The following is a 26,048-nucleotide window of genomic DNA, read 5'->3' on the forward strand; positions in this document are numbered from 1 at the left end:
CCATAATAGCATCATCAACATCACCTAGTCATTCACATCATTGTTCATTGTAAACCAGAACTAATGTAAGTAGCTAACATAGGGGACACATCCATCATGGCTATCATCATCATAACATCAATAGAACATACATATCCATCAAAGCTATCATCATCATGATATCAATAGAGAGCATACATATCCTTTACTACTATTATCATCATAATATCATCATAATTTCAATAGAGAACAAACATAACCATTTATGCTACAATCATTATAATATCAATAGAGAACATGCATAACCATTAATGCTCCAATCATCATAATACCAATATATAACATACATAACCATTAATGCCATCATTGTCATAATATCAATGGAGAACATACATAAACATCACAACCACTAATAATAGAGTTGTGTCTGGATCCTCAACCTGAGGTCCTCAAAGAATAAAGCGTGGGCCTTAGGGCTAAATAAATGTTAATATCATATCACTGTCAGTCAACTAGAGCGAGGCACTATAGAACAAACAATGTAATTTCATTTTGATTTTCCGGATTAATACAAAACAGATAGTGGGGTTCTGAGCTGTGGCTTTCCCCGGATATTTATTGTGTTGTGTGCCTTTGATTCTCTTCCTCTATTGATTATTGTTTGCTCGATGTTTATGGGTTTCCGCTGTAAATAGTAGAAGTGGATTCTTTTATCTTGCTTTATCAAATTGCATTAGCTTGTGAATCTACAAAATTTTGTACATGGTATTAGAGCAAGATTGTTTTTTGGGCTGAGAGTTTGCAGAGGAGATCTGAAAATTTATGTGTAAATTTTTCAGAAACAAATTGTAGATCTAGATTCTTTTGGAAAAGATACCCAAATTAAAAAAAGAAAACGGTTGAATCGGAGTTTGGATGAGGGAGATATCGCTGATTTAAAATCAACTCTCTAGAGGAGATTTCGAAGTCTTGAGTTTCTAGGTTACAGGTGAAAGTCAAATTTGCAATACATACTTCACGATCGGCATATGGCGTTCCATGGGTTGAGGCTTGAGCATGCCTTGAAGGTAGCTCGAATTTCATAGCCTTGAGGGACAGGATGGAGGTTGTGCTGGAGGACAATGGCTTGAAGGAATTTGTTGAACAAGCAATTCCTAAGTCAATAGCTACCAATGCACAGAACTTGGCTGAGTGGAAGAAGTGTGTGGCAAAGACAAGGCAGATAATCTTTGAGGGAGTTCGAGATCATATTGTCTCGAGTCTCCATGGGAAGGAAACCCTGCATGCCATGTGGAAAACATTGAAGAACTTGTATAAGAATAGCAAAAATCAAAAGAAATTGGCACTGAAGGATAAACTTCGTAAAATCAAGAAGGAGAAAGGCGAGACCATTCAAAAATACTTGACCAAGTTCACTCAATGTCGGGATGAACTTGGAAGTGTTGGAATCACAGTTTCTGAGGAGGATATGGTGAGTCTTTATCTTCTTGGACTCCCTAAGAGTTGGCATAGTTATTAGGACTCTGTCAATGGTCGGGAGAAGCTGCTGGATTGGGAATGACTATGGTCGGATTTGATGCAGGATGAGATCAAGAGGAACAATAGGGATGGCTCTTCATCAAAGACTGATGATGAAGAGAACTGTGCCTTAGCGATTAAGGCGAGGAAGGGGAAAGGTAAAATTTCCCGTGCCAAATCAGATTCTTATCATGGAGGTAAGAAGGACATGACGAAAGTTAAATGCTTTCATTGTCACAAGATGAGACACTTTGCTACAAATTGTCCATTCAAGAAGTCCAAGGAGAAGTCCTCAGGAGGAGCGGTGGGTGAAGCTTTGGCCTCCCAATTCAAATTGGACTTTTCCCTCATTGCATGCATGGTGTCTTCAATGATGGGAAGTGTCTGGTACTTAGACAGTGGAGCTTCTTTCGACATGACTAGTGACAAAGAGCTATTCAGTGAATTGGAGGAGAAAGATCTCAATATGCATATCGAGATGGGTGATGACGGTAAGTATAGTGTTACTGGTGTGGGCACTATTACTTTTAAGAGGGAGCATGCTCCTCCACTCACCTTGAAGAATGCTATGCATGTACCCGGACTGATGAAGAACTTGGTATCCGTTGCCATGCTTGAGGATAGAGGCTATGATGTGATCTCTTCGAAAGGAAAGGCGTTCCTTCGACACATAGCCTTGGGTCAAGTGAAGAAGATAGGGATTTGAGTTTAGAATCTCTATAAGATTGAGGTAGATGATTGTGCTGCTTTGAGTTTAAAAGCAGAAAAGATGTTGAGCTGAGATGTCGACGAGTTGTGGCACAACTAATTGGACCACTTGCATCATGGGGCTTTGAAGATATTGCAACAAATCTCTACAGGTCTTCCCAAAGGTATGCTTGAGCAAGTTGATACATGCAAGGGTTGTACTTTGGGAAAATACACCAAGTCTTCCTTTGGAGATAGAGACAGTTGAGCATAGTGTATTCTGGAGAGAGTCCATTCAGATGTGTGTCGAACATTCGCAATAACATCCATGGCCAAACACAAGTATTATGTTATATTTGTTGATGACTATTCTCGTAAATGCTCGGTATTTTTTATGCAGAAAAAGGATCAAACTTTCACAAAGTTTTGTGAGTTCAAAGCATTGGTAGAGAAAGAGTATGGCAAGAAGGTTAAAGATCTACGGAGTGATAATGGTGGTGAGTATGTCTAAAATGAGTTTAAGAAATTTTGTGCAGCGGAAAGGATTAAACGAAAGTTGAAAACACCCCATAACCCTCAACAAAATGGGGTTGTCGAGAGGAAGAATAGGAGCATAATAGGGGCATCACGGGCGATGTTGTATGATCAGGGCCTACCACTCCACTTGTGGGCTGAGGCATGCAACACATGAGTTCATGTTCAGAACCATAGTCCACATCAGATACTTGAGATGAAGACACTAGAAGAGGCTTATTCCGGTAAGAGGCCAGATGTTGGTCACTTCAGGAGTTTTGGGTCATCGGTTTGTTGCCATGTGACCAAAGATGCATGAAAGCTTGAGCCAACAACAGAGTTGGGGATCTTTGTGGGGTACACTGATACACCCCACAACTATCGGGTGTACATGCTGACCAGTCGGATGATCGTGGTTTGCAACGATATCAGGTTCGATGAGGAGAAGGCCATGTGAGTATCCGTTGAGAGGGAGCTTGAGCTACATGCGAATGAGGATCTTTTTTCTCCTAAGGTTGAGGGGCCTCAGATTGATGTGGAGAAGCCACATGCAGAGGTTCAGAGAGTGGAGATATCCACTCAGGCAGAGTCTTCCAGAGAGGGAAGAAAGCGCACTAGAGAGGCTGACAGATTGTTGGATGATGCACAAGAGAATGTGGGATCACCCTCTTCTCAGTGCAAACAGAGGAGGTCACTAGAGAGGTACACTAGATACATGGCACTTATGGGTGCATGTGTTGTGACAGTGCCATCTTTCTTCCAGGAAGTAGTGCAGTAGCCGATTTGGTTTGATGCGATGGTGGAGTATGATTCCATATTTCGAAACAGTGTTTGGAATGTGGTCCCAAGACCGGAGGACAAGTCAGTTGTGAGCTCCTATTGGTTTTACAAGGTAAAGCACGCTACAGATGGTAGTGTGGAGAAGCATAAGGCCAGATTTGTGGCCCGTGGCTTTTCACAGGTAGAGGGGATTGACTATGATGAGACCTTTGCTCCTGTTGCAAGGTACTCGTCAATCAGATCTATTTTGGCACTATCAGCATAGATGGGTTGGAAGATCCATCAGATGGATGTGAAGATTGCCTTCCTCAATGGCATGATTGAGGAAGAGGTGTACATAGAGCAGCCCGAAGGTTTTGAAACCTTGGACCGTGAGTCGCATGTGTGCCGACTCAAGAGAGCGTTGTATGGGCTGAAGCAAGCACCCCATGCTTGGTACACCAGGATAGATAACTACTTCATTGGGTTGGGCTTCACGAAGAGTGAAGCGGATGCGAACCTGTATCACATAGTGGTGGAAGGTAAGATGTTGATCATTGTACTTTATGTAGATGATCTCATATTGACAGGTGATGAGAAGCTCATCAAATCTTGCAAGGAGGACCTTGCAAAAGAGTTTGAGATGAAGGACATGGGGCTCATGCATTACTTTCTTGGCATGGAGGTATGGCAAGGAGATGGGGAGTTGTTTGTATCTCAGGGAAAGTATGCCAACAAGATACTCAGGAGATTCCGCATGGAGAGCAGTACACCCATGGAGACTCCTCTAGCTGGTAATTGGAGGAAGGAGGATGCTATTTCAGTGGAAGTAGTGGAAGCTACTATTTACAGGCAGCTTGTGGGTTCACTCATGTACTTGGTGAACACACGACCAGATATGTTCTATGTAGTTAACCAACTTAACCAAGCGATGGTTAGGCCTACCATGCTGTATTGGAAGGCAGAAAAGCATGTATTGAGATACCTCAGAGGCACTACTCAATTTGGGTTATGGTACAAATGAATAGAGGGAGTGAAGCTTCAAGGCTTCACCGATGCAGATTGGGCAGGGAGTCCATCTGACAGGAAGAGCACATAAGGAGGGATCTTCAGTATTGGGTCAGCGACAGTTTCTTAGTACAATAGGAAACAGAGATCGGTTGCACTCAGTTTGGCAGAGGCAAAGTACATGGCTGCAAGTGAGGCAACATGTGAGGCTATCTAGATGAGGAAGATCCTCGTTGGTTTGTTTGGTTAGCAGATGGATCTGACAATGATTTATTGTGATAATCAAAGTTGTATCAAACTCTCTAAAAATCCAGTCTTTCATGATCGGTCCAAGCATACTGATATCTGGTATCATCATCTCAGAGATTGTGTATTGAGGCGGATCATGTTGTTAGATTACATTCCCACAGAGGAGAAATATGCTGACATCTTGACAAAGGCATTGTCAAGATGTAAATTCGAGTTTCACAGAGACAGGATTGGGGTAGTTGATAATTCCTTTCTTGTTGAGAGGGAGTGTTGAGAAATGGCAACAAGAAATTGCAGCTTAATTTGTCTTTGAATTAATTAAATTTGAATTCTATTCTCATAACAACTTAAAATAGTTAAATTAAGTTTATTAAATTTACTTAACTTAGGAAATTTGACTTGGAAGTCTTTTGGAAGTCATGTATATGTTCTCCCTACTTTGCAGGAGTCCATTGTGAGTTAATTGTGAGTTGTAAAATAGAAGACTCAGTTTCATGAGTCAGTTCAGTTAAATTATTTCTCAAACTGATTGAGAGAACTAATAGCGAGCTAACAATCAGTGGTGACACTAATGAACTCCACCAGTGCTATGTTAGTTAACTGAATATTTACTCATCAGAAACTCATGCATGTCGATTCTGAGAAAGACCCAGTTGAGGCTAGAGTGCAAGGACAATGTACTATTTGTTTTATATTTTTCTGAGTTGCACTGATAGTGCATGCAATCAGGGACTGATCCTTGAGGGATTGCACTATTTTTAGAGGCTTTATTTCCATTTAAATACAAGCTATCCTTCATAGGAGTTATACATTGGAATAGAAACTTGGAGAGCTTGTGAATTGGCTAAACTTTGGCCTTGAGCTTGCTTATGAGTTGGAGATTGAATTTGCTGAGTGTTGAGATTGTTCTAAAGGGAATAGGCATTGTAATTTCATCTTGATTTTCCGGATTAATACAAAATAGATAGTGGGGTTTTGAGCTGTGGCTTTTCTCGGATATTTATTTTGTTATGTGCCTTTGATTCTCTTCCTCTATTGATTATTGTTTGTTCGATGTTTATGGGCTTCCGCTATAAAGAATAGAAGTAGATTCTTGTCTCTTTCTTTAGAAAGTTGCATTAGCTTGTGAATCTACATGATTTTCTACATTATATGTGGATGATATTTTGTTGACAAGATCATCCAGGCTCATCAAAGACTGCAAGAAGAACCTAGCCACAAAATTCAACATGAAGGTTTTGGGACAGATGCATTGTTTCCTGGGGTTGGAAGTTTGGCAACAGAAGGGTGAGATCTTCCTTGGACAAGGGAGATATGCTACAGAGACCTTGAAAAGATTTAGGATGCAGAACTGTAGACCTATGGTTACTCCGATAATCACCAACTGGAAGAAGATTGATGCATCATAAGACAAAGACGTTGATCCCACCTTGTACAAGCAACTTATAGGGTCCTTGATGTATCTAGTCAATACTAGGCCATACATTTGTTACGCTGTCAACACCCTCAGTCAGTTCATGGTGGACCCCAAGAGGGCCCACTGGGTAGCAACCAAACATGTTCTTAGGTATATACAAGGAACAATCGAGCATGGACTATTGTACACATAAGGCAATGACATCAGGCTGAGTGGGTTCACTGACATAAATTGGGCTGGAAGTTCAGTAGATTGGAAAAGTACGACTAGGTACTGTTTTAACAATGGATCAGGAATGACCTCATGGAGTAGTAGAAAACAGAAATCCGTGGCTCTGAGCTCAGCTGAAGCAGAATATATGGCAGTTAGCACAGCTTCATGCGAAGCCATATGGCTTAGAAAATTGCTTATGAATCTATTCAGGAAAAGGATGGAAGCAACCAAGATTTTGTGTGATAATCAAAGTTGCATCAAGCTCTCTAAAAATCCAGTATTTCATGATCGGTCGAAACACATTGATATCAGGTGTCACTTTGTTAGAGACTATGTCCAATGAGGGGCAATATAGTTGAGGTACACTCCTATAGGAGAACAGGTGGCATACATCCTCACCAAGGCTCAAAGAAGAACAAATTTTGTTTATTTTAGGGAGAAGATGGGGATGGTGAAGAATCAATTTCATTAGTAGAAATGGATAGGTATCGGGAGTTGCAATGCAGCAGTTAGCAGTGGCAGTGCTATGGGAAGCATGATGCAACATGCTGAGAGGGAGCTGCAATACAGTTGTAGCAGTGGCAGTGGCAGTGGCCATGTCATGGGCAACAATACAGGAAGCAACAATGTAATGGATGTGGGGCAGGCAGCCAAGCATCATCACAGAGGACCTATGCAGAGGAGCAATGTGATGCTTCTATGGTGAAGCATTGCTAGAGCACATTCCTCGCTAAGAGTGAGTGTTGATTTTTGGTAGCATCAGAGCTGATCTAGCCTCGTAATTTGGTAGAGAGGCTAAGGAATATGATATCTCCAAGACCCAAAAATCGTTTGGAGAAATTCCACCCGGATAAGGAGCTATTAAAATAATTAATATTTTTAATGGGTTCCTAAGTCTAAACTTAGGAAAATTAAAATATTAATGGTTATTAATGGAGATAAGGGTGAGAAGCTTCTAAGAGATGAGGATCAAATCTATTTTAATCGTATCCATTGATTAGAGACTTAATCTCAGCTGTTGATTAATCAACAGAAAAAGTATAAGAGAAGACTTGAGGATCATTTGGAGACACACTGACAGATACTCAGTATCTCAAGGAAAATCGATTCTCAAAGAGAAGGAGATAGATTTCAGAGGGAGAGTTGCAGGGTGGAGGAAGAGGAGGGCATCAACAGTAGTTAGTGACTGAGGAGGAGGTGACGCAGGGACATTGAGAGATAGTGCAAAGGGAGACGCAGTCCAGGGGAGACGCAACCGTCACACAGAGCTGACGCAAAGGGACGCAGAGCCACGCTGAGCCACGCAGAGTGACACAGAAGTGACACAAAAGTGGGAGAAGGGTCTCCAAGGAGTCAAAACGTTTCTAGGGGAAAGTATCAAGTGTTTTCTCTCAGTTTCTCTGTAAAATCATTCCTTGCAAAAGCGATTGTTGGTGAAGATTAATAAAACCCTCATCTGCTGCACCAGTTTTCCAACATTGGGTTTTTCCGGGGACGATTGTCTAAAAACAATTGTGTTGATGTGATTGGTTCTTGTGTATGTATTTTCTCTATGTAATTACATGATAACTGCTGTAGAATTTATTTTAATATTTGCTGAAGGGATTTCATAAATAACCTATTGTGAGAATAAATTATTGAAATAAACCAGTAGATGCAGTAGAATTTCAGATTATAAATTTTCATAGTTCAGGATGTATTGTTTGTACCAGGACTTAGATATAGCATGATATATATCTCGATGATCGAGAAGAAGGGGTCGAAGGTCTTATTCCAGGATGGGAAGGCAAGAATAAGGCCCAAAGGCTCTAGCTCCGTAGCTATTATGCTTGGAGTTAGAGAGCATGATCTATACAAGCTTACGGGCAAGCCTCTAGATCAAGAGAAGAAGAAGTGGGAGCAGGTGCAGGTTCCAGAGAAGTAGTTGCAGGTGCAGGCTTCAGAGGAGCAGGTACAGGTTCCCGAGAATAAGTTCCAAGTTCCAAGGGCTCAGAGGGAGTTGAGTTCTAGCAAGAGGTTGCAAATTCAAATGGAGACTTTGTAGCTCAAGAAGAGATCGTGGTCAGTGGGGAGCAAGGGTGCTTCCACATTTGGCAAGAAGGAATCATGGATGGATTGGAAATTGATACAGGAAAAGAAGAAGAAGTAGAATGCTTCGAGTGATAGTGACACTTCCGAGAGAGGCATAGTTCATGCTACAGGGATTGTTGCAGTGGTGAGTGCCAAGAGTTGGGCGAGTGTTATGAGTAGTGATGATGATGATGAGTTACTTCCTAGTCTTGGAAGTACCTCCCTAGCTAAGAGGGAGTGTTGATATTTGAGTAGCTTGAGAGGTACTCCAAGCCCTAGGGTTCAGGGTTTGGAGGGTGGAGCACCACAAGATTCACTTGTGCAGTTGGAACCCAAGGTTGGGGTTTTGCACCCATCATGATTTGGGCCAAAACCATGGACACATTTCGACATGTGATGGATGAGGATGATAAATCTCGTCGAGATGAATCCGATGCAATGAAAATCATCCGATTTCAAGTTGTAGAAATGGAGTTATGAATTTTTGAAGTTTAGAAGTGGGTTTGCATAAAAAGAATTAGGGTCGGCTTGATGATAATAAGCCATGTGACAACTTGTCAAGCCCTAGTTGGATGTTTGAGGAAGCCCTTGTTTTTGGTATAAATACAAGGTGAGTTAGGCTCATTTGAAGCATCCAAATGTGAGCAACGCATCACAAGAGAAGCTCATTGAAGGAGATAAAGAACTCTAACTTGGCGACAGGCATAAGGAGGGAAACCACCATAGAAAGAAGGTTATCAGAGCTTCTTTTTGGTGACCGAATTGTAGAGGAGGGATGTGGTACAAGGGTGAAGGTCCGAGGTGTTTAAGGGCTGATTTATGAGTGGACTATCCCCAAACAAGGTTGTCGCTGACTTGTGGAGGATATCTGGAGCATGCGACAATGACTTGAAGGAAGATCGAGGGTTGTTTGATGGCTAGGACAACCCAGAGTTGCAACAAACTACCAAAACCTCTCAAGGAGGGAAAACCATAGCTCTGAGGAGCAAACCTGGGCATAAATTAAGAGCTAGAAAGTGACTGTGTTTTTTCCCTAACCAAGCTGAGGTTAACAACAAAGGGGAAAACCTTAAACAATGAGCTAAAGGTATGTGTTTTGGTGAATCTTGTAGGTGTTGGATCCGTGCTATTGGATCAGTTTTGGACTAGTTTGTCTAGAAGCCTGTGGGAGCCATTTGAATAACTTTTCTTGATGGTTGAAAGTCCCTCCTAGGAGGAGATCTTGTAGTCGGTGTATTGGGCATGATTGGTTTGTTGGAGGGCAACGTGTTGATAGTTCAAAGTATCCCTAGAGCATTGTACAAGATTGACAATGATTGTTGCATGATTGGGTGAAGATTGGAGCATAATGTGTAGCCCTTTGATGGACGAAAGAGGCTATTAGATTGGCAGATTAGAGCTCATGTATTGGTCATCCTAGAGAGTAGATTGGATCAGCCTGTGTTCATTGTAACAGAAGCGACTTGCAACAATGATAGGTGGCAGCCCTCCTGGAGACTCTATGTGTTGTCCTTTGATGGACTAAGGGGCAGTTAGAGAGCAGAACGAGAGTGAAGGATCGACGAGACAAGATACACCAGAGTCCGCAACATGATTGTCATTGCATCTTGTATTCCATAGACTATTGTATTATTCAGATTGGTTTAATATAACGAAGATTGGGTTGTACATTATTGTTTAATATGTTGTTAAAAATTGTGTATACTTGTGCGTATGTGATTTTATGATTTATGTTTTCCGCTATGCAAAGTACTTATTGAGATTCTTGGTTTGGTAGCATCAGAGGTTCTAAGATTCTATCCTAGACCCAAGATCATCGATGATCAACACATTATAGGCCCAGGACGGAAACCGTCAAGTGATTTAGTGAGATTGGGCAAACACCCATCTCCCCTCGGTGAATTTATCCATAATTCACAAGAGAGCTTAGCAATGGTGGTTTAGTTCAGTTTTAGTGGAGGGCCAGTGCAGTATTGGAGCAGATTTATTTGGTGGCTATTCTCTCAGCTAGTTCCGGTATTCTATGTACTCTTTTATTTTAATAAAATAACGCTGAATATTCTGCATATATTTCTTGTCCATTTTAAGTTGTAGTTTATGCTTCGTGGTTTTGCGGTTAATTTCATGGTGACATATATGAAATTTGATGAATTAATTTTATGGTTTAATTTTTTACGAAATTCTCCTGAAATTTAAGTCAAAATTTAATTCGGGATATTACAGTGGTATCAGAGCCTTGGTCTTGGCTCGTCCTGCAGGTCTTTCAGTTGTAACTATTATTGTTGGAAGGTTTTTCGGGAGAATTCAAAAACCCAGTTTCAACAGCAAAATGAGAATTTGTTTAATGAAGCCTGAATTTTTTTCCTTATTAAATATGCGACAAAATTTCAGTGAAATTGTCGCCTGAATATTAATTCATGGAGACATTTATTATTTTGAAAGGCCAAGCTTTATATTTTATGAAAATCCATGGAAATATTATGTGCAAAGAGGGTTGAAAGTTAAACTGGGACAAATTAATCCAAATAGAAATATATTTAAGCCTTGAGCATATATTGGAAAATTTTGAAAGCCATGAGCAATTTTATTGAAGTCGAAAGTATCAAAAGGGGTCAATTGTTTTTCAGCGTGGCCAAACTATGATTCAAGTGGGTCGTGGCTTGCTTCCAGATAGGTCGTATTCATCTTTCCAGATTGAGGGCAAGAAGGCACGCATTCTTCAGCACCTTGGACGGGAGCACAGTGAAGAGGTCGAATGTCCTGAGGCTTCTAATCAACGTAGGCACATAGGCTTTCTGAGGCAAGTCTTTATTGCTGGAAGGAAATTGAAATTATGCATGGCCAAACTCTCTAAGCTAAATATCACTACCAACTCGTGGGTTATGTTCACCCACATCAATTCGTGTTGATCAGAATATTTCAAGGGGCCAAATTTCATTGAAGTCTAAGAGCTATTTGGAGTTTTAGCTGACCTAATTATGGACGAGAGCTCCAATTGCCAAAACTAAAGTTGGAATTCCATTGAAAATTTTAAGGCTGTAAGTGGGAGTTTAAGCCGTGGGAGCTGACGTGCAGATATTGAATGGTGAGAACCAAGACAGTGCAACATCACACGAGCACTAAGGGTCGGGCAGGTGCTGAAGGATCCGCAAGCAATTATGAAGAATTGTTTTACAGTGCCGATTTTTAAATGTCTCAATATTAATTACGTGGCCATTTTTATTTTGGTGGCGTCGATTTTGTTTTCTTTGACCGACACATTGGATCCTCGTAGTAGCCAAGGTTTGATATTTGAAACGACAATTAACATTATTAGAGGCCAAAATGTTTATTTGGCCAAAATTATTTGGGTCAGCTATTTATTTCCAGCGAATTATAGGCCAGACGCATTGCCTGTACTAGGCTACAGGTGTTTTTTGTGCAAATAAATTTGAAGGTGATGAAAAAATTTTCACATAAAATTTTATGTATTTTAAGCAAGGGATCACTTTGCAAAACACATAAAATAACGATTTTAAAACTTAGTTAACAACATAAAACAAAGACAAATATACCATATCAGAAACACATAACAACAAAAATGATAAAGGAGTTCACCCCTCTCCTGGACTACATCTCTACTTGGTTGCCTTGACACAAAGTTGCATGTACATCTTTAAAATCATCATCTAAAGCATACCGTTCAACATAGCTCTCATGCATGATAGAATTATGTTTAAGAAAAACTAAAGCACTAACAATTCATCTAGATAGCATATCAAAAACCTTCTTATAGATACCTTTCTTATACCTTATCACGAGTGGAATTGCTGCAACAAACCCATCCAACTAAAATGCCTCACTTTTTGTAGCTTGGTTTGTGATTGCAAGTATTGCAATGGTTGATAATCAATGTGAATAATAGATTCCTTTCCCATCAAATAGTGTTTCCATTTTTTGACACTTTGCACCAATGCATACAATTCTTTGTCATATGTAGGATAATTAACTACTGCAAGATTAAAAGTTTCAAAAAAGTAACAAATAGGCTTGCCATGTTGCATCAAGACCGCTCCCATGGAATAGTCACTTGCATTGATTTGTATCTCAAATGGTTGTCTTAAATCAAGAAGTGCAAAAACCAGAGCTATATTGATTCTCTCTTTCAATGCATCGAAGGCTTTTTGTTGCTTGGCTCAGCACTAAAAAACATGTTTCACATTTGTCAAGGCATGTAATGGAGCTGCAGTTGATGAGAAGTTAGAAATGAACTTTCTCCAATATTTAGCTGCTCCCAAAAAGCTTCTAACCTCTGTTACATTATTAGGTTTAGGCCAATCTACAATAACTTTGAGCTTTGAGTGATCAATCTTTATTTCACCCCTCCAACAATATATCCCAAATACATTAACGAGGTCTTTTCAAATTGACATTTAGACATCTTTAATTAGTTATTTTTTCCTTCAAGACATCTAAGGCTTGCATAACATGCCTGACATGTTCTTCACGAGTTTTGTTGAAAATCAATATGTCATCTAAGTAGACAATCACAAAGTCATCAAGAAAAGGCCTTAAGACATTATTCATAACTCTCATGAATGTTGTAGGAGCATTACAAAGCCCAAATGGCATAACCAACCATTCAAACAAACCTTGCTTTGTTTTGAAAGTTATCTTCCATATGTCTCCTTCAACAATCCTAATATGATGATAGCCACTTCTCAAGTCCAACTTAGTGAAATACACAACATCTTTCAACTGATCAAGTAAATCATCAATTCGAGGAAGAGGGTAATGATTCTTTACCGTAATCTTGTTCAAGGCTCTGAAATCCACACACATGCACCATGTACCATCTTTCTTTGGTACTAAAACAATTGGAGACATGCATGGTGAGGTGCTTGGTCTAATGATCCCTTTATCAAGCAACTCTTGGATTTGTCTCTTAATTTTTGCGTTCTTCACGTCTGACATCTTGTATATGTGAATGTTTGGAAGAGTACAATCTTGCTGCATTTAGATCTCATGTTGGATTCCTCTTTTAGAAGACAATCCTTTGGGTTCCTGAAACATCTCATCATAGATGTTAACAACCTCAATCAAATCAGATTTTAATCTTGCATCACATCCTTGGAAGTCTTCATTTTCAACATTCTCTTTTGGTTTGATCATCAAGAGTACACAATTCTTACTAGCATTAACAAGCCTCTTCATTTGTCCAGCATTCACAAATGATAAATTCAACTTATTGCTATGTGCTCTAACAATATACTCAATCACATCTTTAAACAAATGATATTTGTTCTCATGACAATGAAATATGGCTCTCCTATCATATAGATATGGGCTTCCCAAAACAATACCACAAATGTCAAGTGGAATTACTTCAAGCCCTACCTCATCTATATAGTTTGCAGTGATGGCAAATCTTAGGTGAAATCCTTTTGTCGCATGCAATTTTGCATTGTCACATATCCAACTTAAAGGATATGGGTTATGATGAGGAATGGTTTTCAAATTTAATTTCTTAACAATGTCTTCTGAAATAAGGTTTGCTTGTGATCCACTATCAAAAAAAGTATCTATCTTGGTATGTTTTGAAATGAATCTAATGTGGAAAAACTCTATTCTTTTTTTTCATGTTGAGTTTCATTGAGGCTACTTGAAGAACTAGTACTTGCAATAGAGTCCTTACCTTTAAATCCCATGGCTTCAATCTTTGTTTCATCCCTGGAATCAGATCCTAAATCATGTTGTGTAGGTGCAATATTCTTTTGTTTCCCTTCATTGTTAAACTTTTTGGGTCTCATTTCAACATGAAGTTTCCAACAACGGTCTTCATCATGGCCTTCTGTTGAGCAATGTTTACATGTGAGTTTTTCTCCCTCCTTTTTGATTGAAGCATTCTTTTTCCCTTTTACTTTGAATTTCCCCTTTCCTTTGTCTTCACCCTTGAATAGATTTTTGCCATCCTCTTGGGGAACATTCTTCCCTTTTACTTCTAAATGAGTTGCCTATACAAAAACTTCAACTAGTTTTATAGGGTTAAACATGAAAATTATTTGTCTCAAATAACTATGTAAACCTCCAATGTATTTGAGTAGAGTGTCTTGAGAGGATAAATCTATACTTAAAATCAAAGCTTTTTTCCTCAATTCTTGAGTATAGTTTTGCACATTTTGACCTTTAGTTTGTTTAAAGTTTTACCAATCTATTATAGCTTTTTCATGTATGCTAATGGATAAAATTGTCTTCTTATTGTAACAACAAAATCATTCCAAGAGGATAAAACCTTACCACTTTTCTTCATGTCCTCTTGAGTTTTGGTGTCCCACCAAATGAGTGCTGCACTTTCCAACCTAAGAGAAGCAAGCTAAATTTTGGTCTCATCATCCTTGATTCTCTGTATCTTGCAATACACTTCAATTTGCGAACCCAATTATCCAATTTCTCTACATTTACTTTTCTATTGTGCATAGGAAAGTCAAACTTTATTTCAAGCTTTAACGAAGGATTTTTACCATGTCCTTTTGGAGAATTTGGAGATGTTTGTGAAAGGGTAGAAGTAGAAGAAGATGAGGATGAAGATGGGGATGAGGATGGATGTGAAGGTGGTGGCTTGTCACCAACCCCTCCATTCCCTTTTGGAGGTTTGTCTCCTTTTCCTCCATCTCCTTTTGGAGGTTTTGAGCTCTCTCCTTGCAACCTTGAATTCCTCTCCTCATAAAGAAATTTTACCATTTTATACATTTCAAAGAAATCTTTTCTGAAAGTTATTTCATCTTCAAACATCCCTTCATGACCTTCTTCATGTGCCATGACTGGTGAAGCTTTAGGTGTGTGTCTTGTCCTTGAAACAATTTGAGACCTTGGTTCCACAAGTTCTCCTTCTCCTCTTTTAAGCTTCAACCTTTTAAGCATCAAAAAACACTTGCAAACAAAATCAAACCTTCAAAATAACCTTTAGCTCTGATACCAAACTGATATGTTATGCAAAATTGAAGGTGATGGAAACATTTGCAAGTAAATTTTCATATTTTTTAGGCAATGGACCACTTTGCAAAACACATAAAATAATGGTTTTAAAACTTAGTTAACAACATAAAATAGAGACAAATATACCATATCATAAACTCGTGACAACAAAAATGATAAATGAGTGTTTTGTGTTTTCTTTCATAACTGTTGTCTTTTAATTCACATGATTGTAGATTGCAGACACAAAATTTTAGGTTGAAGAGTCTAGGTTGATAGTTCCTATAGCATCAACATTGGATTGAGGTAGAGTTTGATAGATTATTTTTCAAGTTTTAGTTTGAGAGTGAGAGAGTGTTATTAATCATAAAATATGAATAATATTAATAACAATAAATAAATAATATTTTTTTTAAAGATTTTGTGGAATCAATAACTTGTTGGGGTTAGCTGGGCAAGGCCCAAGTTCAAAGCTAGTGGTTGCCACTATAACCCCTAAGGCTAGTGCCAACAACCTGCAAACCAGCACTTAATAGGTAACATGTGACTTAGCAAGGGCCAATATTGTGATGTTCTTTTTTTTGGTGTTCTTTATGGCATGGTTAGGATGGACTTTCAGGGTTGGAGGCAGACATGTCACAAGTGTAGGTTTATGTCATCAGCAGGTCCAGGGGATTTTGGGGATGTTTTATGGGGTCTGAAGGAGTTCACTTGCAATATTCCATCATTAGGATTGATTCCACACAACTTGCTTCTCGTTCCATCACATTATGATAATTCCTGTAAAACGTGGTTATTATTGTGCTTAACTCAACTAATTACGCTTAAGGCGAGCACCACAAGAGTCACTTGTGGGCTTGGAACCCAAGGTTGGGGTTTTGAATCCATTGTGATTTAGGCCAAAACCATGGACAAATATCAACGTGTGATGGATGAGGATGATAATTCTCGTTGGGATGAATCCGATGCAACGAAAATCATCTTATTATGAGTTGTAGAAATGGAGTTATGGATATTTGAATTTTGGAAGTGGGTTGGCACAAGAAGAATTAGGGTCGGTTTGATGATAATAAGCCGTGTGACATCTTGTCAAGCCCTAGTTGGACGTTTTGAGGAAACCCTTGTATTTGGTATAAATAAAAGGTGAGTTAGGTTCATTTGAAGCATCCAAATGTGAGCAAGACATCACAAGAGAAGCTCGTTGAAGGAGGTAAAGAACTCTCTCTTGGATGCATGCATAAGGGGGGAACCATCATGGGAAAGAAGGCTATCAGGGCTTCTTTTTGGCGACCTAATTGCAGAGAAGGAGGGATGAGGTACAAGGGTCAAGGTTTGAGGTGTTTAAGGGTTGATTTATGAGTGGATTGTCCCGAAACAAGGTTGTTGTAGACCTGTGGAGGAGATCTGGAGCACACCATAGTGACTTGAAGGAAGCCCTACGGTTGTTTGATGGCTAGGACAACCCATACTTGCAACAAACTACCATGACCTGTCAAGGAGGGGCAACCGCAGCTCCGAGGAGAAAATTTGGGCATAAATTAAGAGCTAGAAAGTAACTCTGGTTTTTCCCTAACCAAGTTGAGGTTAACAACAGAGGAGAAAACATTAAACAATGAGCTAAAGGTATGTGTTTTGGTGCATATTGTAGATGTTGGATCTGTGTTATTGGATCATGTTTGGATTAGTTTGTCTAGAAGCTCGTGGGAGCCATTTGGAGGACTTTTCATGATGGTTGAAAGTTCCTCCTAGGAGGAGGTCTTGCAATGGGTGTATTTAAGATGATTAGTTTGTTGGAGGGAAATGTGTTGATAGCCCAAAGTAGCCCTAGAGCAGTGTACAAGAAGGACATTGATTGTTGCATGATTGGGTGAAGATTAGAGCCTAATGTGTAGCCCTTTGATGGATGAAAGAGGCTACTAGCTTGGCAAATTGGAGCTCAGGTATTGGCCAACCTTGAGAGCAGATTGGATCAGCCCATGTTCATTGTAGCATAAGCGACTTGCAGCAGTGATATGTGGCAACCCTCCTGGAGACTTTATGTGTTTTCCTTTGATGGACTAAGGGGCAACTAGAGAGCAGAACGAGAGCGAAGGACTGGCAGGACAAGATACGACATAGAGTCTGCAACATGATTGTCATTGTATCTTGTATTCCATAGACTATTGTATTATTCAGATTGGTTTAATATAACGAAAATTAGGTTGTACATTATTGTACAATATTTTGTTAAAAATTGTGTATACTTGTGCATATGTGATTTACTGCTTTATATTTTTTGCTGTGCAAAGTAGTTCTTGTTGAGATTCTTGGTTTGGTAGCATAAGAGATTCTAAGATTCTATCCTAGACCCATGATCATGTATCAGATTGTGTTTGAGCTATTTTGGAAGATAGTGAATCAAAGTTGTGCACAACGAAGTACAACTTAAGAGGGAGTTGGAGGGGTTGTCCAACTATAGTCCACGGAAGGAAAGGATCATGTTGGTCTTGCAGGTCAACAGGATTTGGGAGTTCGCTGAGAAATCCAAGAAGTTAATTGACCCAAAGGAGCTAGAAGTGTACGAGGATTTGGATACGAGGGTAAGATTGATTATCCTAGATGGTGTGAAGGATCTCCTAATACTTCATTTCTGCGGGAAGAACACTGCACATGAGATGTGGATGGCTCTTTAGAATTTGTTCCAAAATAACAATGAGAACCCAATGTTGGTATTGGAGGATAAATTGAAGTCCACCAAGATGATACAGGGTGAAGGAATGACTTCGTATCTGACGATATTGTCTCAGGTCAGAGATGAGCTTGCTGCTGTCGATTTGACTATTTCAGATTCTGATATGGTGAGGATTGCTTTGAAAGGGTTTGCCGAGGAATGGAATCCCTTCATTAAGGGGATCGTTGCCAGAGAGAAGTTGTTAGACTAGAATACATTGTCGGACGACTTCATTTAGGAAGAGTTGTGAGACGATTTTCTTCATAGAAGGAACAGGGCTTTAGATGATGACATGGCACTTGCAACGCGTATGAAGGGTAAGCAAAAGGAGGACTTGAGTAAAGTCAAGTGTTTTAATTGTGGCGAGATGTCAAGATTTCTGATGAAGAAGAATATGAGAGATGACAAGAAGAAGAAAGGTTTTAAATTATGGTATGTTCTATGCTTAGAGAAATTTAAATTTTTTTCTTTTTATTAGCCACAGATTAGCAATCACATATACATTAAGTAAAGTGCAGATAGAACATTAAATGATCAATCGAAAACAAGCCAAGACAAGAGACATAAGATGTGGCAGCTAGCCAGGGACAAACCCCAATTTGGGGAAACCCTTTGATCAAATCTTCTTTTATCTTCAATAGTTTGGTAGAGAGAAATAGTACAAAATCTGAATTCTGTAAGTTTATATCGGCAACAACAAACCCTAGATCAACAACGTCAAACTTGGTCAAACTAGCTGAAATTGACCTCTAAAATACTTGGTTAATTTTTGGTCAACATGTCCTCGAACAGCCTGAAGAAACACCTAGAACAGCCCCAAAAGTTTAGTCAAAGTGCAGATTTCTGAAGTTAACCGTAGCCCTAAACTAGGGTAGTCAAAACTAGTCAAACCATAGGTTAGATCACCTCGATTTTAGTGCCAAAAATTACAGCTTGCCTAGGAGAGGAAACCACACCCAATCCACACTTCTTGGAAGGTCAACGCTGGTCAAAGATGACTTGTTGTCATGTTTCTGCATCCTCTTTGCCTTAGGGCATCTTCCTTTCAGCCACACGTGTGAGAAAGAAAGAGAGACTCTTTCTGCGTAGGAGAGAGAGAGAGATGTGTGTGAGTGTGAAGTATCCAAATGAGGAGAATGCTCCTTGTATTTGTATGCATAATGTTGAGGTTGAAGAGACATGACTGTTGGGATTCTGAGCCTACATAAGTTGCTAGCCGACTTGACAATTTGTCCATAATCAAAATAAATTCATATCTTCATCAATACTTATCGAAATTGGATGATCTTTAGATCAATACTACACCTCTCGACGAGAGGAATCTAAGAAAAATATTCGCAACCATAAATAAGGTGACCCACATGGAGTTTGTCCCTAGTTGCCAATTTTAACACTCCCTCTGAACTAGGGAGAACTTCTTCTGCAATCTGTCAGACCGTCACTACTCTTCATCCATCAAATGCATTGTCTTGTACAACTTGACCCCACTCTGCTCTGCTCTGCTTTGTTTTGTTTTGCTCTGCTCTGCTCTGATCGAACTATGAAGAAGAAGAAATGATCGAGGATGTATCATATCATCCTCCATTGACCCGAAGTCAGTCTCAGAGTGTGTACCACTCTCACTGATCCTAGATCAGTATCATTGATACCAAATCAATGGATGTCATCCTAGCATAGGGAGTACAGTAGATACAACGATGCGTCCATCGATAGAACTACTATGGTCCCTATCCTCATTTCCCTGCTCATTGATCAGATGAGAGGTACTTCCCATGAGTCCCAGACTGCAATGGTAGGATGCCTCGACAAGAGAACTAATCATCCTGTCCATAGGAGAACGAATCATCCTATCTAGTGGATGCCATGGAGAACTAATCATCCTGCTCCATAGTCGCCATGGAGAACGAATCATCCTAGCCCACAAGAGAACTAATCATCCTGTTCCACAGTCACCACGAGGTGTCACAGGGGAAGGTTGAACCTTTACCCTATACATAGTGCACCACCAGGGCATGGTGAATCGCCTTGTGGTCTCGTGTCACTCCAAGAAGTACCCCACACCCCCCTAAAGCTCCCAGAGCTCAATACGTCATACTCGACCCTCATAAGAGGGTCTCTGAACGACACCAAGTTGTTCTCGAAAAGTCAGGAATTTAACCTTTCCTAGGGGCTTTGTCGGAATGTCGGCAACTTGTTCATTTGTACCGATATGTTGGAGCCTTATTGCTCCTCACTACACCATATCTTGAATATAGTGGTACCTGATATCGATATACTTGGAGCGATCATGAAATATGGGATTTTTTGATAAACGGATCCCTCTCTGGTTGTCACATAGAATCATGGTGGTATCCAATGTAAATCCAAACAGCTCACTGAAGAGCTTTCACAACCAAACTGCCTCACAGGAGGCCATGCTAGCAGCAATGTACTCTGTCTCTGCGGTGCTCAAAGCCACTAACTTCTGCTTCCTGCTCATCCAGGATATCGAGGCAGATCCCAAAGAGAAACAATACTTGGAAGTGCTCTTTCGATCCACCACACTGCCTGCCCAATCAGCATCAGTATACCCAAGTAGTCTCACATCTCCGGCAGTGTATCTCAACCCATGAGTGATTGTGCCACGAAGATATCTCAGCAGGTTTTTGGCACCAATCCAATGTAAGTGGTGAGGCTCAACCATATGTTGACTCAATGTATTGACTGCAAAGCATTTATCTGGACGGGAGTTCACCAAGAACATTAATGCTCCGGCGAGTTGACGATACTTGGTAGCATTTTGTAAAATAGGTCCGGCAACACTACCGCTTAACTTCTTGAAGTCAAGCTACATTGGGGTAGTTCCGGTCTTGCAGTCCACCATGCCAAATCTTTCCAATATCTTTACCACATATTTTCCTTGAGATAGGAAAATCTCCCTTGGTTTCTGCCAGACTTCTAGTCCTAGGAAGTAGTGCATAAGTCCTAGGTCTTTCATCTCAAACTTAGAAGCCAGCCCCCTCTTACATTTGTGAATGAGAGGGTCTACACCTGTTAGAAAGAGGTCGTCAACATAAAACACCAGTATGAGAGGCTTTTTATCTATAACCTTAAAGTAAAGGTTAGGGTCGACTTCACTCCTAGTGAATCCCAACTTCATCAAGTAGCTATCGATCCTCTCATACCATGCTCGGGGTGCTTGCTTTAGTCCATAGAGGGCCTTCTTCAACCTGCACACATGAGATTCTCAATCATAAATCTCAAATCCTTCGGGTTGCTCCACATAGACCTCTTCTTTGATCGAACCATGTAAGAATGCAACCTTGACATCCATCTGATATAGGTCATCCTTGCGAAGCAGCAAGGGCTATGATCGAGCGGATGGTGGTATATCGGGCAACAGGTGCAAATATCTCATCATAGTATATACCTTCCTTCTGGGAGAAGCCACGAGCGAAAAAACGAGCCTTATACTTTTCCGTACTTCCATTAATTGCATGCTTTATCTTGTAAAGCCATTTTGAAGTGACAACTGCTTTGTCCTGGGGTATAGGGACCACATCCTAGACATCGTTCTTCATAATGGACTCATATTCCTCAGTCATAGCATCCTTCCATACTTGATGCTTGACGACATTTGTGAATGATGAAGGCTCATTTTGGATGATCGTGCTCATGATGGTCAAGTATCCCTGATACCTGTTCGGCTTCTTACTTTCACGGAAGGTTCCTCGGGGTGCAATATGTCCTTCAGCATCATCAATTGTCCCCTTGAGCCATGAAGGCCTCTTCCTAGAAGAGGAAGGCTTAGGCGGAGGAGGATTAGTAGGATCCATAGGTTCTTCCACATCAGGCATCGTCTCATCTTCTTTTTCATTCGGTTCCCTGGTGTCAACATCTTTAGATTCCCTTAGAGTAGAAAGATTGTCTACTTTGCTAAGAGCCATATCTTCGTCAAAAGTGACATTATGGCTAATCTCGACTTCTCTTTGACCAACCACATAGATTCTATAGCCCTTAGTATTTTCTCTATAGCCCACATAGATTCCTTTCTTTCCAGATCCACCCAATTTATTCCTTTTCTTCTTCAGCACATGAAAATATAAAGGGCTTCCAAAAATTCTAAAATGAGATATGTCAGGTTTCTTACCAGTGAACATCTTCAGGAGTCTTAGAACCCAATGCTTGATGAGGGCATCGGTTTTGTACATATACGGCGGTGTTTGCAACTTTGACCCATAAAAACTTCGGAAGTCTTCGATCATGTAGCATAGCATAGACAACTTCCACAATCGTACAGTTCTCCTTTCTGCCACACCATTATGCTCAAGAGTATATGGTGTAGTAGTCTCCCTCTTAATTCCAGCCTCATTGAAAAAGTCATGAAATTCATTGGATTCATTTTCAGTCCCATTATCAGTCCTTAAGGTCTTGATCTTCTTCTTGGTTTGATTCTCGATCAAGGCTTTGAAGTGTCGAAACCAGGAGAACACTTCATCCTTCTTTTTCAAGAAGTATATCCAAGTCTTGCGAGAATAATCATCTGTAAAAGTGAGGTAATATGAATATCCTCCCAAGGAGTTCACAGGCATCATACCAGATATGTCTGAGTGAACCAACTGCAATATATCGGAGGTCTTGCTTTGGCTTGAGGGGAATGGTCCCCTTTTGAGCTTTCCTTCGGCACATCCTGGACATACACCTTCTTGTTCTACTCGGAATTCGAGCATCCTTGTCACCATTTGTCTCACATCGGGTAGAGCTTTATAATGAAGGTGAGCAAACCTCCGATGCCATAGTTTGGACTAAAGAGATGTGTCACAAGACAAGACACCTAGTGGACTTCCTTCGACCTGATATAATGAATCAACTCGAAACCCAAGAGTGAAGGCATCTTTAATATTCTTTTTCCATACACATACCTTGCCATCGTTGAAGGCCACCTTGTAGCCTTTGTCTTCCATAGCCGAAATGGACACCAGGTTCTTTTTGAGATCAGGTACATATAATACATCTTGTAGGTGGATTGTATTACCTTGATTCAATTGAAGAGTGACATTTCCTACACCTTTCACGAGATATTTTGAATTATCTCCAAGAACAATTTCCAGGTTGGTTTCCTTCTCTATCAGATTATAGAGAGTTTCTTTGTAACCAGTGAAGTGCTTTGAGGCGCCACTATCAATAAGCCAATTTCCCAGTGAGTCCAGGGTAGCAAAGGTAGATAGAGCTGCTGGTAGATAATATTCATCTTGCTTATTGTTAACGGTGTTAGATTCATACCTGAAATTTCTTGCCTTCTTGAATGGTTGTCCTCTTCCTTGATTTCCAGCACTTCTTTTGCCTTTGCCATTAGACCTGCCATGAGAGGGATTTTGATCATCATCTTGGTGTGAGTCCCTTTTATCAGGGCACTCCCTTGCATAGTGACCTGTTTTATTGCAGCTGTAACATCATCCTTTTCTTCCACCCTTTGGTCCAGCCTTTCCTTTGAATTTAGCCCCAGAATTGTTTCTTCTTTTAGCATGAAAAGAAAAGGCAATGGGATGACCTTTAAGTATGGGCATTTCTTTCCCTTCCATCCTTGTTTCTTCTTGAATGCATCTCGCCATTAATTCCTCAAATCCAGGGATTACATTATTGTTCAGAAGAGTAGTCCTGAATATATACCATTCAGATGTTAGTCTTCTAAGAGTTGTGAGTGTCATTTCCCTATCAGGAATTACTTCCCCAATAGATAGGAGATCGTTATTGATCTCGGTGATCCTTAAGAAATATGCTTGCATACTTTCATCTTTGCCCTTTTTAATTTCCTTCAGCGTATTTCTAAGAAACAAGACTTGATTTGCATCATTAACTTTAAATAAACTCACCAGTCTATCATAGATTTCCTTGGAGGTGTTCAGCTCGGAAACATAGGCCACCAAACGTTTGTTGATAGAGTCCCAGATGATCTTCCTTGCTTTGACTTCTCCCTTGGTCCATTTGTTCCTAGCAGCAGTGGATGCATTTGATGGAGGCTCAACAATTTTGCCTCTCACATGGTCCAATACTTCCTGCTCTTCTAATGTTAGATTGAGAGACATCTTCCATCTGTGATAGTCAGACTTCTCACGAAGTTTGTCTTCAGCAGGGAAGTGTGTTGAGGACCCCATGTTTTAAGATTGTCTGCCAATCCTTCTCTTCGGTGATTGCTCTTGCTCTTGCTTGGGCTTTGTCTTCACCTCAGCTCTGATACCATGTTAAATTATGGTATGTTCTATGCTTAGAGCAATTTACTTATTTTTCTTTTTATTAGCCACAGATTAGCAATCACATATACATTAAGTAAAGTGCAGATAGAACATTAAATGATCAACTGAAAACAAGCCAAGACAAGAGACACAAGATGTGGTAGCTAGCTAGGGACAAACCCAATTTGGGGAAACCCTTTGATCAAATCTTCTTTTATCTTCAATAGTTTAGTAGAGAGAAATAATACAAAATTTGAATTCTGTAATTCTATATCAGCAAAGTCAAACTTGGTCAAACTAGCTGAAATTGACCTCTAAAATACTTGGTCAATTTCTGGTCTACTTGCCCTCGAGCAACCTGAAGAAACAGCCCTAGAAGAACGCCAAAAGTTCAGTCAAAGTGCAGATTTCTGAAGTTAATTGCAGCCCTAAACTAGGGCAGTCAATACTGGGCAAACCAGAGGTCAGATCACCTTGATTTTTGTGCCAAAAATTATGGCTTGCCTAGGAGAGGCAACCACACCCAATCCGCATGTCTTGGAAGGTCAACGCTGGTCAATGCTGGTCAAAGATGACGTGCTGTCCTGTTTCTATGCCCTCTTTGCCCTAGGACATCTTCCTTTCAGCCACACGCGTGAGAAAGAGAGAGAGACTATTTCTGTGCAGGAGAGAGAGATAGATGTGTGTGAGTGTGAAGTATCCAAATGAGGAGAATGCTCCTTGTATTTATATGCAAAACGTTGAGGTTGAATAGACATGACTGTTGGGCTTCTGAGCCTACATAAGTTGCTAGCCAACTTGACAATTTGTCCATAATTAAAATAAATTCATATCTTCATAAATACTTATCGGAATCGGATAATCTTTAGATCAATCCTACACCCCTCGATGAGAGTAATCTAAGAAAAATATCAGCAGCCATAAATAAGGCGACCCACATGGAGTTTGGCCCTAGTTACCAATTTTAACAAAAGGGAAGTCGGTCGCTGGTGTGCCACTTTTGCTGAGATAAATGATCTCACCAAGAGGTTGGAGGAGGACTTTGCCATGATCTCTCATTTCTCGCAGGGTACTATCGATGAGGATGGATGGTATGTGGACAGTGGTGCGTCAAAACATATGACAGGGTCATTGGAGGTTTTTGAGACTCTCGCTGAATGGGACTCGAAGTTGCACATGCTGTTGGTCGACAAGAGTCAGAAGGAGATTCGAGGATCAAGAGTTCATCCATTTAGGATGGAGACAAGACAGGGGATGTAGGTTTAGGATGTATTATTTGTACCAAGACTCAGATATAGTGTGATATCTATCTCGATGATCGATAAGAAGGGGTTTGAGGTCTTGTTCTAGGATGGGAAGGCAAGACTTAGGCCTAAAGGCTCTATCTCTGCAACTATTGTGCTTGGAGTTAGAGAGCATGGTCTATACAATCTTACAGGAAATCCTATGCATCATGAAAAGAACAAGCGGGAGCAGGTGCAGGTTCCAAAGAAGGAGTTTCAGGTGCGGGCTTCAGAGGAGAAGGTACAAGTTCCTGAGAATAAGGTCTAGGTTCTAGAGACTCATAGGGAGTCAAGTTCTAGTGAGAGGTTGCAGATTCAGAGGGAGAATTTGCAGCTCAAGAAGAGCGCGTGGTCAGTGGGGAGCAAGGGTGCTTCCACATCTAGCAAGAAAGAATCATGGAGGGATTGGAAAGTGATACATGAGAAGAAGAAGAAGCAGAATGCTTCCAATGACATCAACACTTCCGAGAGAGGCA

This window comes from Pinus tabuliformis, chromosome 8 (genome assembly GCF_031772625.1).
Source record: "Pinus tabuliformis cultivar Carrire ecotype Pingquan chromosome 8, CPIR1, whole genome shotgun sequence".
Classification (NCBI taxonomy): Eukaryota; Viridiplantae; Streptophyta; class Pinopsida; order Pinales; family Pinaceae; genus Pinus; species Pinus tabuliformis.